Genomic DNA, 15,983 nt, shown 5'->3' on the forward strand with positions numbered 1-15,983 from the left:
ACGTTTGTCAGAAATAAGGATGTGTGCCCTTTTCTGAACGTATTCGTTTCCTAGGGCTGCTGTAACAAATTATCATGAACTTAGTGGCTGAAAACAACAGAAGTTTTGGCTAGCATCAAAAAGACAAAAGATAATATATGTTGGCAAGGAGGTGGAGAAAAGGGAACCCTGGTGCACTGTTGGTGGGATTGTAAATTGGTACGGCCACAATGGAAAACAGTATGGAGGCCCTCAAGAAATTAAAAATAGAACTACTATATGATCCAGGAATTCTACTTCTGAGAATATATCTGAAGGAAGTGAAAACACTATGTTGAAGAGCTATCTGCATCCCCATGTTCATATCAGCATTATTTACAATAGCCAAGACGTGGAAGCAACCTAAGTGTCCATCAATGGATGAAAGGATAAAGAAAATGTGATACACACACACACACACACACACACACACACACACACAGGAATATTATTCAGCCATAAAAAAGGAGGAAATCGGGCCATTTTCGACAACATAGATGGACCTTGAGGGCATTATGCTAAGTGAAATAAGTCAGATAGAGAAAGGCAAATACTGTATGATCTCACTTGTACGTAGAATCTTAAAAAAAAAACCCTAACTCATAGAAGAAGAGGTCAGATTTGTGGTTACCTGGTTACCAGAGATGGGGAGTGAGGGAGGGGGAATTGGATGAAGGTGGTCAAAGGTACAAACTTCCAGTTATAAGATAAATAAGTACTAGAGATGTAATGCACAACCAGATGACTGTAATTAACGCTACTGTGTAATATGTTTGAAAGTTGTTGAGAGTAATTCCTGAGTTATCACAGGAAAAAAATTTTTTTTTCCTTTTTTTTTTGTATACATGAGATGATGGACATTAAATTTATTGTGGTAATCATTTCATGATATATGTAAGTCAAATCATTATGTTGTTTCAGCAGAGCTGTATGTCAATTATATCTCAATAAAACTGGGAAAACAAGTGAAAAAAAAAAAAACCCAGAAATTTATTCTTACAGTTCTGGAGGCCAGTAGTCCCAAATCAAGATTTTGGCAAAGCTATACTCCCTTTGAAGGTTCTAGGGGAGAATCTTTCCTTGCCTTTTCCAGTTTCTGGTGGCCTCTGTAATTCTGTAGCATTCCAAGACTTGTAGACTCATCTCTCCAGTATCTACCTCTGTCTTCACATGGTCTGTGTTTCTGGTTCTAGGTGTCTCAAATCTCCCTCTTCTTTCTCTTATGAGGATAGCAGTCATTGAATTTTAGGCCTGCACTAAATACAGCACAATTTCATCTCGAGATTCTTAATTACATCTGCAAATATCCTATTTCCAAATAAGGTCACATTCACAGATATCAGGGGTTGGGACTTAGGACATGTTTTTGAGGGGACACAATTCATCCCACTACACTAAATACATGCTTTAATTTTTTTAAAAAAAAGATTTTAAGAAAAGAAATGGTAAACAATTTTAGAAAAATATTTTAATTTAAGAGAAAAGATTTTAAGAAATGATAAACCATTTTAGAAAAATGTGGTAATCAGTTTCTGAATCAAAAGATCTGTAGGTTGGAGAGAGAAAGAAAATTGCACAAACTCGCCACCCTACAAAGGAGAAACTCTTAAATCAGTTTTTGAAAAATGTCTCCACTAATTATGATTCTGAAAAGAATTTTCAAATAAGGTTTTTCAAAGGACATTGATTTTTTATTTTTCTTTTTTGAGAGGAAGCTAATGAGAACAGTACCATATTCACATATAGAGAGAATACCTTTTAAGATACTATAGAATTTGGTTTTTGGTATTGCAAAATACAGGACTCTATTAAAATGTTCAGAAAGCATATTTTTTGTGCTCACACTGTTACCCATGAGGCACTCTTGTTTTTTTTGCTTTTGTCTTTAAATCATCAATAATGTTGAGATTTAGGCCTTTTGACTATTGTGATGGTTCAGGTCATAAAAGGAATATCATACCTGACACGCTTAGCCCCAGTGCCTTTGTATTTTAGTATAGCATGTAGATTATGACCCACTTTGTTGGGGTCTCATTTCATGCATCAGTTAAATAATTATGTAAATGAAATAATCCTTTCTTCTCAAGAATTCTTCTCAAGAACATTTGATCTAATATATTAACAGTTATTTGAGTTCCTAAATATGAAAAAGCTGACAGGGTGTAGTAGTTCTGTGAAAAGCTGTTTTAGTATGAGAGCATAGAAATCTAAGAATTCAGACAATGGCCTTATTCAGAAGATGGAAAGCTTAGAAGCCCATTTTCTGGACCCTGGTGCTATTCTGGAATCTCTTTTTTCCTGCTTGGATAGTGCTTTCTGTTAAGAAATAGGTGACAAGGCTTTGATTCACCACGTTCTCAAATTGTCCCCACTATAAAACATGTCTTCAAAGATAAATTTTGAAAGCTTTTGTAACAGGATTGTTTGAAAGTTTTAAATAAGTCCTAATTATTCACCAGGGAGTATATCTTTAAAAAAACAAAACCAAAATTTTTCCTTACTTTATTTGACGGGTATTTAAGAAATATATATACAGTCGTTTTTAAGTTGATTGGAGTTCATCCAGAAAATCATTGCTTGTTGGTAAAAGGTTAAAAATTAAGGAAATTCAAGTTTTGAAAATTTTCACAAAGATCTTTTTATGCCTCTAAAGTAGTAAAAGGCCAAGTATTTGAGAAAGTGTCCACACAAATTATATTACTGATGTTTCATCATAATATGGAATAGTAGTTACACTCAAGACATGAAGGAAAAATAGGCTTCAGAGTCTGGCTGTGAAATAACTGACGTACAACAGAGTCACTCACCCTAGTAGTTTTTCACTCCAGACGCCAAGGAGGGTGTCAGTTTGTAGATGGGCAAGCCAGTGCCTCATTCAGCTCTGCCCTCCTAATAAGACCAGCCTGACACAAAGCTGCAATTATTCTGTGGTGACATCACCACCATCCTGCCTTTTCACTTATATTTAAATGAATTATTCTTACGTTGCATAATGGAAGATTTCAACTTTCAACCTGACCTAGCCTTGAATGTCAGTGTGAGTTCTGTGTCTTGTTTTCACCTTGCTTTATTTTTACCTTCTGGCGATACTTCTAGCACAGACATAAAATTCTGAAAGTGTTTTCCAACTTGAGATGTAGAGTCCTCTCAGGAAGTTTTTTACATATTTAGTCACCTGCCTAATCAACTAAAAGAGGTGTCACACTTTTTCAGAATACATAAAGGATTACCCAAATTAAGTCCCAAGATACGTATTCCCAACTGTCTTGTAGAAGGCACAGACCTTTTCAATGATTAAATAGGAAAGAGAAAAAAATTAGGATTGTTAGGATTTATAAAATTGGCATCCAAATTACAATAATTCCAATTACAGTGATCACTTATGGCCCTTGAGGGTTTTTTTGTTTTTTTTTTTTTAGCTTCATGGATTAGTTATTTGATTATGCCTAATTTCTCACAAGTAACTAAAGGTCTTTGAGGGCAGGGCTAATGTTTATTTCACCTTGTAATCCCTCTAGCTCTTCCACATTACCTTGCACGTGGTGGACTTTTATTGGTGTGTGCTGAATGAAAATAACATATTCATAATGTTGTCACATAAAGACATTTATTTACATGCTTGTAATCTACATACAGAGCAGGCACAGTTCCCTTTTCTCTCTCACTCTCTGTCTTTTTTAACTTTTTAATAGCTTTTGGGAGAAAAAGGTAAGAAGGAAACATTAAATCTGTTAGGATTAGGTTTCCAGGAAACTAATGAAACTGTGACTTTAAGTAAACAAGTAATATGGAACAATGCAGAATAACATGTAACATAAAAGAAGTCCCTATGAAGGTAATTCAGGGCTAGTGTGGTGGCTCTATTGTCGTGATAATCCCATGCTACTTCTTCCGTCTTTCTACTCCACCATTCTATCACATCATTTCCATTCAAGTTCACCTCATAGTCTAGCCTGCCAGTTGAAGCTTATATTAGTCTGCTCAGGTTGCCATGACAGAATACCACAAACCAGCTTAAACAACAGAAATTTATTTTCTGATAGTTCTGGAGACTAAAAGTCCAAGATCCAGGTGCCATCATGGTTGGTTTCTGTCAGCCTTTGTTTCTTTTTTTGCTCGTCCATTTTCTCCTGATGCCTCTCCTCCTGGCTTGTAGACAGCCGCCTTCTCACTGTGTCCTCACATGGCCTTTCCTCAGTGCGTGCCTGTGGAAAGAGAATCTCTGGTGTCTCTTTCTCTTCTTACCAGGATACCAGTCCTATGGGATTAAGGCCTCACCGTTATGGCCTCATTTAACCTTAATTACCTCCTTAAAGGCCCCGTCTCCAAACGTAGTCACATTGGGGGTTAGTGCTTCCATATTTGAATCAGGAGGGGCACAATTCAGTCCATAACAGAGCTCTACCTATTATGTAGGAATTCATAATTGAGGAAAAGAGAAAGGAGAAGGGCAAAAGAAGGAGAAAACAGAAAAGCAAAAAAAGGCAATGCTTTCAAGTGAGTCAGTTCTGCTTACAGAGCTTCCTGGATGTCGCATATAATACTTCCGCTGACTTTTCCTTGGCCGGTATTTAGTCACAGAACTTTATGTAGCTCCAAGTTGTCTTTTAGCCATGTGTACTGCTGCCCTGCATAAAGTAGATTTTATTACCAAAGAAAAGGAAGAAATGGATATTTAGAGTCAACAAACCATCTTTCTCATATTTAGAAATTGTGCTAGGCATTGAGGATGAGAATATGAGTTCCTAACTTTAAGTAGTTTATAGTCCAACAGGGGAATAGAGCATGTAAACTAGTCACCTGTCATATAATATAATATGTCCTATGGGATAAATGTGTAAAGGTTCTATGGGAACATAGAGGAAGAATGATTCAGTGGGGGCAGTTGGGGAAGGTGATCTTGAGATAGACTTTGAAAGATGGATGGAAGTTCATCAGGCTAAGAAGTGATTCAGAGGAGAATACAAGATGTTTCAGGGAACTGCAAATAGTAAAGAGTGGCCAAAACTTGATATTCTTAACCAGAAGTGGTAAATGAGATTAGAAAGGTGGAATGAGGCCTCATTTTAATGAGTCTAAAATGCTATTTAGGGAGTAGGACAACATTTATTGGGCTCTGGAGAGCCACCCAAGAATAAGACAGTATTATAACCAGATACATGTTTTTAAAAATACATTTCTGGCAACAGAGTGGAAGATAAGTTGATGAATTTATAGACAGGCATTTGTTCGTGTTTGTTCTAATACAATAAACCCTTCTGAGGAAATGTGGTATTAGATTCCATTGACGGCACAGGGTGCAGTCTTTGTTGTTCTTTTGATGCGGTTGTGCTAATTGCTGCCCCTTTAAAAATCCAAATAATAATTTAAGATCAGAAAGTGGCAAGAATACATGGAATGGTGAGCAATGATGAGTTCAGCAAGCTTTCTAAAGTTGCAATACTTGAGGAAAATTGTCAAATACACATTCTCGTTCATCTGCCATAAGCTTGCTATATCCTGTTTAACCTTGCTGATAATTGTAGAACTCCTTGGCATTTTTTCCTTCCATTTTTAGATGTTTCTATTCTCAGAAGTAGATGTTCAAGCCACCTCTAGCATGCTGGACAGTTCAAAATTGAGTGGTGACCTCTTTCTTTTACATCTTCCCTGAGCTCTAGTGTTGGTGAAATAAAGATGGCCAGTGGAAAGTCATTATGTGTTACTTGACTTACTTCCATATTTCTTAGCTAAACTTCTCCCAGACAGGGTAAGGGATTATGAGTTCCTGCAGCAGCACATGTGTCTCTTTCTTAACATAACTCTCAGTTCCATAGTGAGGATTATCTGCAGTTCTCTGAAGAAGCAATGATCTATCCATATAAATACAACAGTCCTAGGATATGAAATAAGAAACTAGACTGTGGACAAGAACTGAGAAAATTATCGAAAGAAACTAGTGAAAATTCTAGCAGTCAATACCTTTTCAGGCCAGAATATGTGTTTAAGCAAATAGTGAATGTTGGCTAATCAGTGTTCATTTCATTTCCAAAATCTTTGGCTTTTTTGGCCCTTGCAAGCTGACCCTCAGTGATTTTCACCAGAGTACAAGCATGAGAAGCAGTTCCCATAGCAAACCACCCTTGGCCAGAGCTCCACCATGCTCTCGTTCACATTGCCTGCCTCTGAAGTTACCATATATCCCCCTTATCCTAATCATGCCTCCTTATATCTTCTTCTGCTGACTCCCACCTCTTACTCTCAATGTCACTGAAAGTCTTGAGATGGTAGAAAATAGGAAATGGATAAAGATAATTAACACCATGCCCTCAAGTCCTTTTATTTTGTGCCTCATTGCAGCCTAAGAAACAAGAATGGCATTGTGTTTGTTCTAATTTCTTTAAAAGTTATGAAAATAGGAAAAAAAAATGTGAAGTTCCCTCCACACAGAGGAAAACATCAAGAATGTGAAGTAAGCATTTTCCTTTAAAAACGTATAAAGTTAAAGCCACATTTTTGTCTCCTTTTGGATCCTATTCTCTTCCTTACCTTTCCCCTAGTCCAGAAGTAACTCCTACCTGAATTTTAAGATCCTTGTATATAACAAAATCTTAGTCACTGGAGTTGTGATTCTAAGTACCAGAATGCTTCCATTTAAGGAAAATATTGGCTGCCAGTTCTGGGGGATATTGACAATAACATCTGTATTTACTTCAATTTCAAGATACCCTAGTAGACTAATGGAAAGAATGTAAAAGATGATGCTACTAGATAGGAATAGAGTTTGGATCCAAGGATGTTACTGTTCAACCAATGTTCTAAGTGCTAAAAGATCATCATGATCTTAGCAACAACAATTATAGCTAAGAAAACAAAGTTTAGAGCTATCTCAAAACAGAAAAGAAAGCATCAGAAAGTTATCTCTTTCCTCTGAAAAGAAAACAAGCATTCTACTGACCCTTGCCTTCTGAAATATTTCAACATTCCAGGCTACTGAGATTTTTCTTCATCTCTTATAAACAAACCCCAATGTCCTTTAAAATACTTTCTGATTTATTTTCCAATTTTTTTCAGGTGAATAACAAGTTATATTTAATTGGCTTACATTATTCCCTCTTGATAAATTGGACAGGTTTTAAACTGAGCAGAGGTACCAAAAAACTTTTGAATGAAGAGAATGTTGGGTAGTGAATGATATAATGGAAAATTGCTATAATAAGTAGCTAGGCAGGGAGGAAAATTATACAGAACCATTTTAGTTTAAGTGATAGTGTACTTATTATTAGGGGCAGTACTGAGCCATTCAGAAAAATTAGTCTACTAAATGGTATAGGAGAATTAATAATGGCATCTCTTAGTGTCTGGACTTTGAAATTGCCAGTTAAAGCTCCTGGGTAACTCTAGAATGAGCAATCATTTTCTTACAGATTTTGTTTTGGTTGGGGTATACTGTTGGAGTTTGCACATTTCATTTTGTCAGTTAGCTTCATGAAGCCCTTAATTTATTTATGTCAATTATTGACCACTTGTGTGTCAAACTAGAAAGTATTTAGATAACCGTATTCCATCAAAAAAGGAATATTATAAATCTGTATACTTTGCCTCCTGCTTCTGAGCAATATGGCAAATAAAAAAATGAGAGGTTAAGGCAGGCTAAATCTAATACCCCTTTGTGGTCCATGGCAAAATAAAATTAGGTAGACTTCGTTTTATGTGTTGATTGTGTTCTTAAAACCTGGCATAAAAATCAAAACATTTTTAAAAGTCTAGGTGTACCCCTTCTTTGAAAAAATATTATAGCTGACTTAAAATGCCAATAATTACTTCCAATCTAAATAATTACAACCTAATTTGACTTATTTTTTTCACATGTTAGAATTTCTGTAAGTGAAGAATGTCTGTTAGATTTTATAGGTGATACCATATTGTAGTATGAATGATCACATTTTTTAAAAAGCTTTAAACTTTTACTTCTCAAATTTCAACAAGCTAAATAAGTGCCTTCAAGTAATACGTATACTTGAAAATTTTTTATTATTATTTTCTATTCATTTCTATTTTATTTTTTGTTACATGTCTAAGTGTGTTTTCACTTGAAGAATTTTAGCTCCAAACTCCAAATTGTACAATAAAGACAGAATGGCTTTTGGCTCTTTTTGTACTATTTCTACATTAGGTAATTGGATAATCATTTTTTCACATTTTTGAGATGTCCTCAGTTCAGTCTCAGAGTCAAATCTTAGCCAGCTACCATATACATTCTGTCCATCGATGCCTTAGTAAAAATAACCTGAGTAAAAAGTTGTTCCTTTATTAACAGATTCTTTTCAAGGAATTTTATTAATTTACATGTACTTTCTTCTCAGTGATGTATATGAGCCAATAACACATTGCCGGTCCTAAGGTTGTTTTTGCTAGTATGCGCAACAAGTAGTTTCGTGGGTCAGGAAAGCAAAGGAGTAGTATACACAGTGATATGAATGATTTTCTATTTCCTAATTTCCATTGGAGTTATTACATATATAAGCAAACAAACAAACAAAAACGTAGGATAAACTCACTGTGCCAAGTGAAGCAATGCAAGTATCTGAAGTAGCAACCGTGTCTCACAAACTTGGACTTGTGTATGACCTTCAAAAGCCAACACTCAAGCCATCTAGAAAAATTTTCCTATTAAATGGTGTAGGAGAATTAATAATGGAATCTCTTAGTGACTGGACTTTGAAATTGCCAGAAAAAGCTTTAGGTAAATTGAAAATCATTTATTTCACAGTGCAGACTACCTCTTTGCTTTCCTGGCCCTCGAAAGTGCCTGTTGTGCATACTAACAAAAATAACCTTACCATGGCAAAGTCTTACTGTCTCATGAAGAAGAAATTATATGTAAATTAATAAAATTCACTGAAAAGTTTTCCTTAACGAAAGTACAACTTTTATTCAGATTCTTACACACCCAAAGACCTCGTATCTCATATATTTGGGTAAGTACTTGAATAGGATGCAACCCTGCTCTGTTTTGAAGTGTAATACGCCTTTCCATATGCAGCACTCCATGTTGTGTAGTCACGGAAATTAATGAGTTCAGCTCTCAGGACGCCAGGGCAGCTGGAGAACACAGTTCTGTGCTCATGTTGCTTGCACAAACACACGAGTCGTGTTTCCCACAGCAGGCTTCAGGGACCCCTAAGGTTCTGCAGCTTTTTTATCCTGTAAAACACAGAGCCAGAAGATGATGCTGATAGGGTGGAGGCCTTGGGTTCTGAGACTGTTGAAGAATTTCAGGAAAAGGGATAGTCTGAGAGGAGCTAGCAGAGCAGGCAATTATTTGTGGTGGGAGGATATGGGAAAAGAGCAGATGTCTGTAGATACTACAAAGGAAAATAAACACTGTGGAAGAACAAACTTATATAGAAAAATTTAAAAGGGGGATTTTTAACAAAGGATGTTTGGGAAACACTCTATCGGGGTTTAATATTCTGGGCAGCACTTACGAAAGGGGGCATGTTCTTACACCCAGAATGACCTTTCTACCAGAAATCTTCGTTTCTCTGTTTATTCCATCCTGTTCCATTTAACAAACTTGTATTAAACACCTACTGTGTGCCAAGAATTAGGTCTCCTTGTCTCCTTCCCACCAGCCATATACTGATACACACATATACACACTCACTTTGAAGTTCAAATACCATTTGTAATAACCGGGGACCCACAGGACATTAACACTAAAAGTCAAAACAATTCTCTCACTAGAGCATGCTGAAGTTAAAAAACAGCTTGCCAGGATGAAACTTGGAAAATGCTTGAACACCGAGGTGTTTATTTGGGTTGGCTTTTCTGGGCTTGCTGATGGAGGTAGATATCTTGCTGACATATTACATCATTTCTGATGAAAGAACTTTGAATGGTGAGATTAATTGAGCCAGTTTTTTTAGGGAAATTCCAACTGTTTGAAGGAGACATTGAGTTGGATATGGTATTTTTTCCAGAAAATAGAAATTACCTGTATGTGACATTATGATGTCTTTTCCAAATGCTGGTGTTGAGTCTATACTCTTCGCTCAGGCTCTAATATTGTCTTATTTTCATTCTATTTTTATTTTCTGTGTCTTCACCACTGGAACTCTTTGGCTCCTCCTTCTCAAGACTGCAATGCTGTAAAAATAATCATCGCAGACTTCAAATGGTGAAGCACTATAACGTTTTTGGACAAATTCAGTTATACCACTGATAAGATTTTATCTTTTAAGGCAACTGTGTAAACCAAAATTGAGATCTGACTCACTTAGCCTATTAAGAGTAATTAAACTAATTAATATTTCAGATCCACAGCCCTGATATTATAAAGATGATTCATTATACATTACAAAATGAAGAAAAGGGCTTCCAACTTTCACCAACTCTTATCGTTAAAATGCTTTTCTTCCAACTTCCTGGAGTGCCTCAAAGTTGAATATATTTTTTCTGAGTTTAAGGAGAAAGAAAGTAAACTTGGAGTTATGTAAAATACCTAGTGTATCACATCATTAGTTATAGTGAGAATATACGACTTGAGCAGTTTATATCCGTTGGAGCAAGGGTAGATGAACTCTTTCCACCAGGAGGCTTTGGCACAGTAAGAGGTAAGAGGTGCCCAGGATGGACCAGCACCCAGATTTGGGAAGTACGAGGGCTCTGCAGCTCTGCACCACAGAGGTTGCACTGCCTCCGTGTGCTGATTCTCAGGTGGATCAAGATGGTACTCTATTAGAGTGGCCTGAATATATCAGAGGAGTCACTGCGGGCTTATCCTGTCCTTGGAATAAACTTGTGATCTTTGAAGAGGGGAGTAGATTGTCAGCGGAGTAACAGAAGCCTCTACTTGCTATTGGCTCAGAGCCTGGGTGGTATCCTAAATATGCACCACCTCTTGAGGGACTGAGGTTAGAATCCGAGATCTAACTGCAAGGACAGGGATCACGTGCACTCCCCCTCCTCTGCTGGCTCTTCCACTTGGAGGGCCTGACACCTTATCTCAGATGTTCTTTACACCGTCGTTGTGGCCAGGTGTAGAAACAGGAAATCTGCTGTGGAAATGAGTCAGTGAACCCACCGTCCTGCCTCACTGATATAATATATCTGTATCACTGTTCAAGATACAAATGGTCATCAGAATGGGGGGAAATCTTTTTCCAAAAGAAAACTCAACTTCCAGGTGGTAAACTGACTCTGGATTCTACCTATGAACACAGTTAACTGATTTATTGAGCATTCTTTATTGCTACGTGCATAATTTGTATTTCTCAAGCAGCCAAAACCTGGAAGGCATTTGTAAGCTCATTTTAAATATGATAAACTGAGGCTCATAGATGTTAAATCACTTGCTGTATTTTTTCCCAGCAAGGCTGTAAGAACTGAGAAAGCAGGAGTACCATCTTTTTATGACTGTATCTCCAGGGCCTACCATATATCCAACCCAAAGTAAAGACTTGATTAATATTTATGGAGTAATTGAATAAATATGAATAACTGAATAAATAATATAAGTGAAAGGGCTAGGTTTAAGCCCAAGTTCATGTATCTCTAAAGATCACCATCTTTCTATACTACCAAGGAATTTTCTCTAAAAACCACTAATTAACTGTAATAACACAATTATTATTATTTCTTAATATTGTGACATTGTTTCACTCTTTATATTAAAAATAATAGAAATAATGTTAATTGCATGATTTTCCCTATTATTTCTAGATGGGATAAATGTATAGGAAGTTATTGAAAGAAAGCAATAGCATTTTTTAAAAATTATTTTATTGAGGTGGTATTGGCTTATAACATTATATAAATTTCTGGTGTACGTTATTATATATCAGTTTCTGTATAGACTGCATTGTGTTCACCACCAATAGTCTAGTTTTCATCCATCACAATTCATATGTGCCCCTTTACCCCTTTTGCCCTCCCCCTACCCCCTTCCCTTCTGGTAACCACTAATCTGTTCTCCTTATCTATGTGTTTGTTTATATTCTACATGTGAGTGAAATTACACGGTATTTATCTTTCTCTGACTTATTTTGCTCAGCATAATACCCTCAAGGTCCATCCATATTGTCTAAAATGGCACAATTTTGTCTTTTTTGTGGCTGAGTAGTATTCCATTGTATATGTTTACCACATCTTCTTTATCCATTCATCTGATGGGCTCTTGGGTTGCTTCCACAACTTGGCTGCAGTAGCATTTAATATATATCCCAGGTCACCATTTATTTGATACTCTCTTGCGTTGGGCTTGGAATTTAAAATATTTAAAATTCCACTGGCTATTAAATACTCAATCTGAATATTACTAGATCAGAATTTCTGGACCTCCCTGTGAAAGACAGACTTTCTTCATTAAGAAGCAACAATCAAACAGGCTGCAGTGACTTTTCTTGGAACTCAGAGGATGTGTAGAAGGAGACCTTCCTTCGACCAGAGAGTCAATGCCCTCTGGAAATGTCCAGAATTTGCCCCCTTCATTCAGCTTTTCCTGCCAGCCCTACTCTCAAATACTCCAAAGCTACAAGATGGTGAAGAGCTCTCATGGACCATTTGAGGGTTGTGCTGAGCTGCATTGTTATATTTATTTTTATTGATGTGACCAACTCAATAGCTCTGTAGTCACGGAGAGTCTATGATTTGACTTCAGAACACCAATGTGGAAGTCCGTTCTCTGCCACTAACACAGCCTGACCTTGGACAAAATGCTTAACCCTTCTGAGTTCTAGCTTCCTAACACACAAGAAGAGAGTAATGACTGCTGTCCTGCCTAACCTCCACAGTTTATTGACGAGCTCAGTACCATTATTTGTATGAAAATGTTTGTAAGCCGCAAAATGTTGGTAAGCAGAAAACGCTACACAACTGTAGGTTAGTTCTCCCTCTCTTTCTCTCTCTTGTTTAGTTGTCTTACACATCAAATTCCATCCTTGGGTAAATAAATTGCACCAAATGGTCTCTTTCATAAGAAATACCCTTCAAGAGCACAGTCTCATCTTCCTCCTCAGTTTTTGGCCCTAAGATATATAACCATATTTGAAGGAAAGCAAACTTTTTCATTTCCTTTCAACTTAACATATATATTTTGGCTGAAGTCCCTCATGCACCTTTATCTGTATCCATGACTTCTCTCTTACATAATCTTCCCCCTCATTCCCAACATCCCCCAGCCATGGCTACTGTAGAAGAGCCTCCTCCCTAAATCTGCTTCTCAGGAGATGGAGTTAAATGGACTAATCATAGCCTCTCTTCTAAACCCATCCTCATGAGACCTTCTACTAGGCCTTAGTTTTAGTGCTAAGATATAAGAATTGAATCAGTGTGAGTGATTTGGAATCCTGGGGAAATGGAGGCAAATTTCTCTGCCATCCTGCGCTTCCTTCTCCTCATCTACACAGTAGTGATAATGGTATTTAATTGTAGGTTTGTTGGCAAATTATATAAGAAGGAGCATGAGAGGAGTAACACATAGGAAGTCACAATATTGTTGTTATTATTAAGGAAAAAAAAAATCTCTCTTTTGCTAGTACAGGTGAAATCGGAATTTACTTTTGACATCTTCCTATTGTCTATGTTTTATTTCTCATCATTTTCATCCGATATGGCTCCTTAAGCTACCTCAGTTTTTTGTTGTTGTTGTCATTTTTTGGCTTTGATTAAGAATAAGTATGATTTTGCTTAGCTTCTGGTACATAAAAGTTCCAAGACAACTTAGTATAACAAAATGAACATTGAGCTAAAAGTCATGAGAAGCTGCTTTTACTGTTTATGCACTCCTTTAAATCAAAAGAACAAGATGTAAACTATTTTTTTTATGGCATCTCCTGGGCTTCAGGCTCCTTGGTGCCTTAGCAAACATGAAAGAGGCTGATTTACAATCACTTTGGGAAAATTGCCTGTAGAATTATGAGGACAGGAAATGAAAAAAAGTGCAGCACACACCCCCGGACATTCCACACAGCATGTAGAATAAACAAACAGGCCCAAAAAGGAAACCAAAAGCTCTTGGTCTTACGTTGAGTAGTACCATGAATGGCCTTTGGGAGGGCATATACTAAAGATGATGAAGTGCTGGAAAAATCCTTCTAGGGGGTGAAATTGACCCTGATTAAAGATAATCCCTTCCCCCTTTTGTCTAAAGGATGCTGAGTACTTTCAATTTAGGTAAATTCTGTTACCTGCATCAATGTTATGAAAGAGGGGTACCATATTACAGACCTCTGCCTCTCAAACCTTAACAGGAATCAGACTTCTTGGGGATCTGGTTGGGATGTGGATATTGATTCAGAAAATCTGGGTGGGGCCTGAGATTCTGGATCCCTCATGAGCTCCTGAGTGGTGCAGATGCTGCTGCTCTGCAGGCCATAGTTGGTTTTCAGTCATCTGTTTCAACAAAATCATTGGTGGTGGTGTTCTTGTCCTTAGCTATACGGAACAGGTGGTTTTCAACTCAGATGATTTTGGTCCTACGGAAATCAGGCACTGTGTGGAGACATTTTTGATCTTCACGACTCGGGGGGTACTATAGACATCATGTGGAAAGGCCCAGGGATGCTGCTAAACACCCTACAAAGCACAGGATAGCCGCTCATAACAAAGAATTTTCTGACCCAAAATGTCAATAGCGCCAAAGTTGAGAAATTCTGATGTAGAACTACTGTTTTGGTGTATCTCTCATATAAAAAATAATCTGTTGAATGTGTTGAAATAAATAAATTTGTGAGGAAAGGGTAGGCTTATGTACTGTTTAGTTTGGAGTAGAGAGTGAACAGTGTTTAAAACTGTCTTCAAATATATGAAAGGCAATTATGCAGAAGATGGTAACCAGCTGCTCTTCATCACTCTTGAAGAATGAACAGGAAATGTACATAAATGGACCTGTGCATCCCATCCATTCGTTTTCTGTATCTTCCACGCCAGCCAGGCAAATCTCTCTATGATCTTGCAACCATATTTGTCCCGTCCTGTGTCTTATTACTTGCAAAGAGCCTCCCAAATCGTTGGGATGCGTTTTCTGCTCACTGCCAAGTTGCATCTCCCCCACTCCTTAAAAATCTAACTTTCCATCTCCATAAAGTCTTCCTTAACTAAGGTGAAATAGTTACCAGTTCATGTCTAACTACAACTGGCACACTTCCTTTTTTGGCATGTTATCTTTTATTCTACAAATATATTTTTGGCCATCTGTGTACAAGAAGCTGTGCTAGAGAAGGGATAAGGAGGATGAGTAAGAGAGTCCCTGCTTTTAAGAATTTTCCAATCTTGGAAAAAAAATTCTCACACATAACTAAAATGTAGATAGTATTTAATAATTATTTCTATGAGATATTCTTTTTAAAAAATTAAAGAGGAGGGTTTAGTAGTTAAAAGATTATTTCCAGGTGGGGAGATCAAGGAAGACTTTATAAATAGGTATACATAAGTGTCTTTTTTTCATAAATAGGTATACATAAGTATCTTTTTTTGAAGAACAAATTTTCTCTAAGTTATGTACAATTCTGTGCATAAAAGAAGCACTTAATATTGTTACCAAAATTTGAAGATTATGAATTAAAGAATGGAATGAATTAGAGTCTAGATTTAGACTGTATTTATGGAAGAGTTTAAAGTGAGTAAGGAAAGAGAATTTTTCAGGGTTATGTGTGGCTATGTTGTGGTTTTAACAAAGGAGACTGAATTTAATCACCTCTGTACCTTATGATGCTCTGTGATTTTATATGGGAGTGCTCTTTGGGAAGAATTCTTAGTTACGTCTAGGAGGCGAATACTTTGGAACTTCACAAATACACTTTAAAAACCAGTACCAAAGATGGAATTTGGCACCATCTATTTGCATGAATTTGGCACCATCCAGAACCCTTTTAGGAGAAAGTCTCACTTATAACAGATTTCCATTACCTGAACTTCAAGGAAATTGAAGAGAATTAACCCTCATTGAATATCTAGTATGTGCCAGGCATTGAGTAAACTCT

The 15,983-nt window shown here is 36.8% G+C and overlaps 1 protein-coding gene across 1 annotated transcript in view; it reads left to right on the forward strand.

The window, feature by feature from the left end:
* Window positions 1-15,983, forward strand: part of ITGA1 (integrin subunit alpha 1) — a 158,281-nt gene that overhangs the window by 39,054 nt on the left and 103,244 nt on the right. The gene's annotated exons all lie outside the window — the stretch shown is intronic.

The sequence above is a fragment of the Ceratotherium simum genome, chromosome 18, assembly GCF_057802395.1.
Source record: "Ceratotherium simum simum isolate JZ-2026a chromosome 18, ASM5780239v1, whole genome shotgun sequence".
Classification (NCBI taxonomy): domain Eukaryota; kingdom Metazoa; phylum Chordata; class Mammalia; order Perissodactyla; family Rhinocerotidae; genus Ceratotherium; species Ceratotherium simum.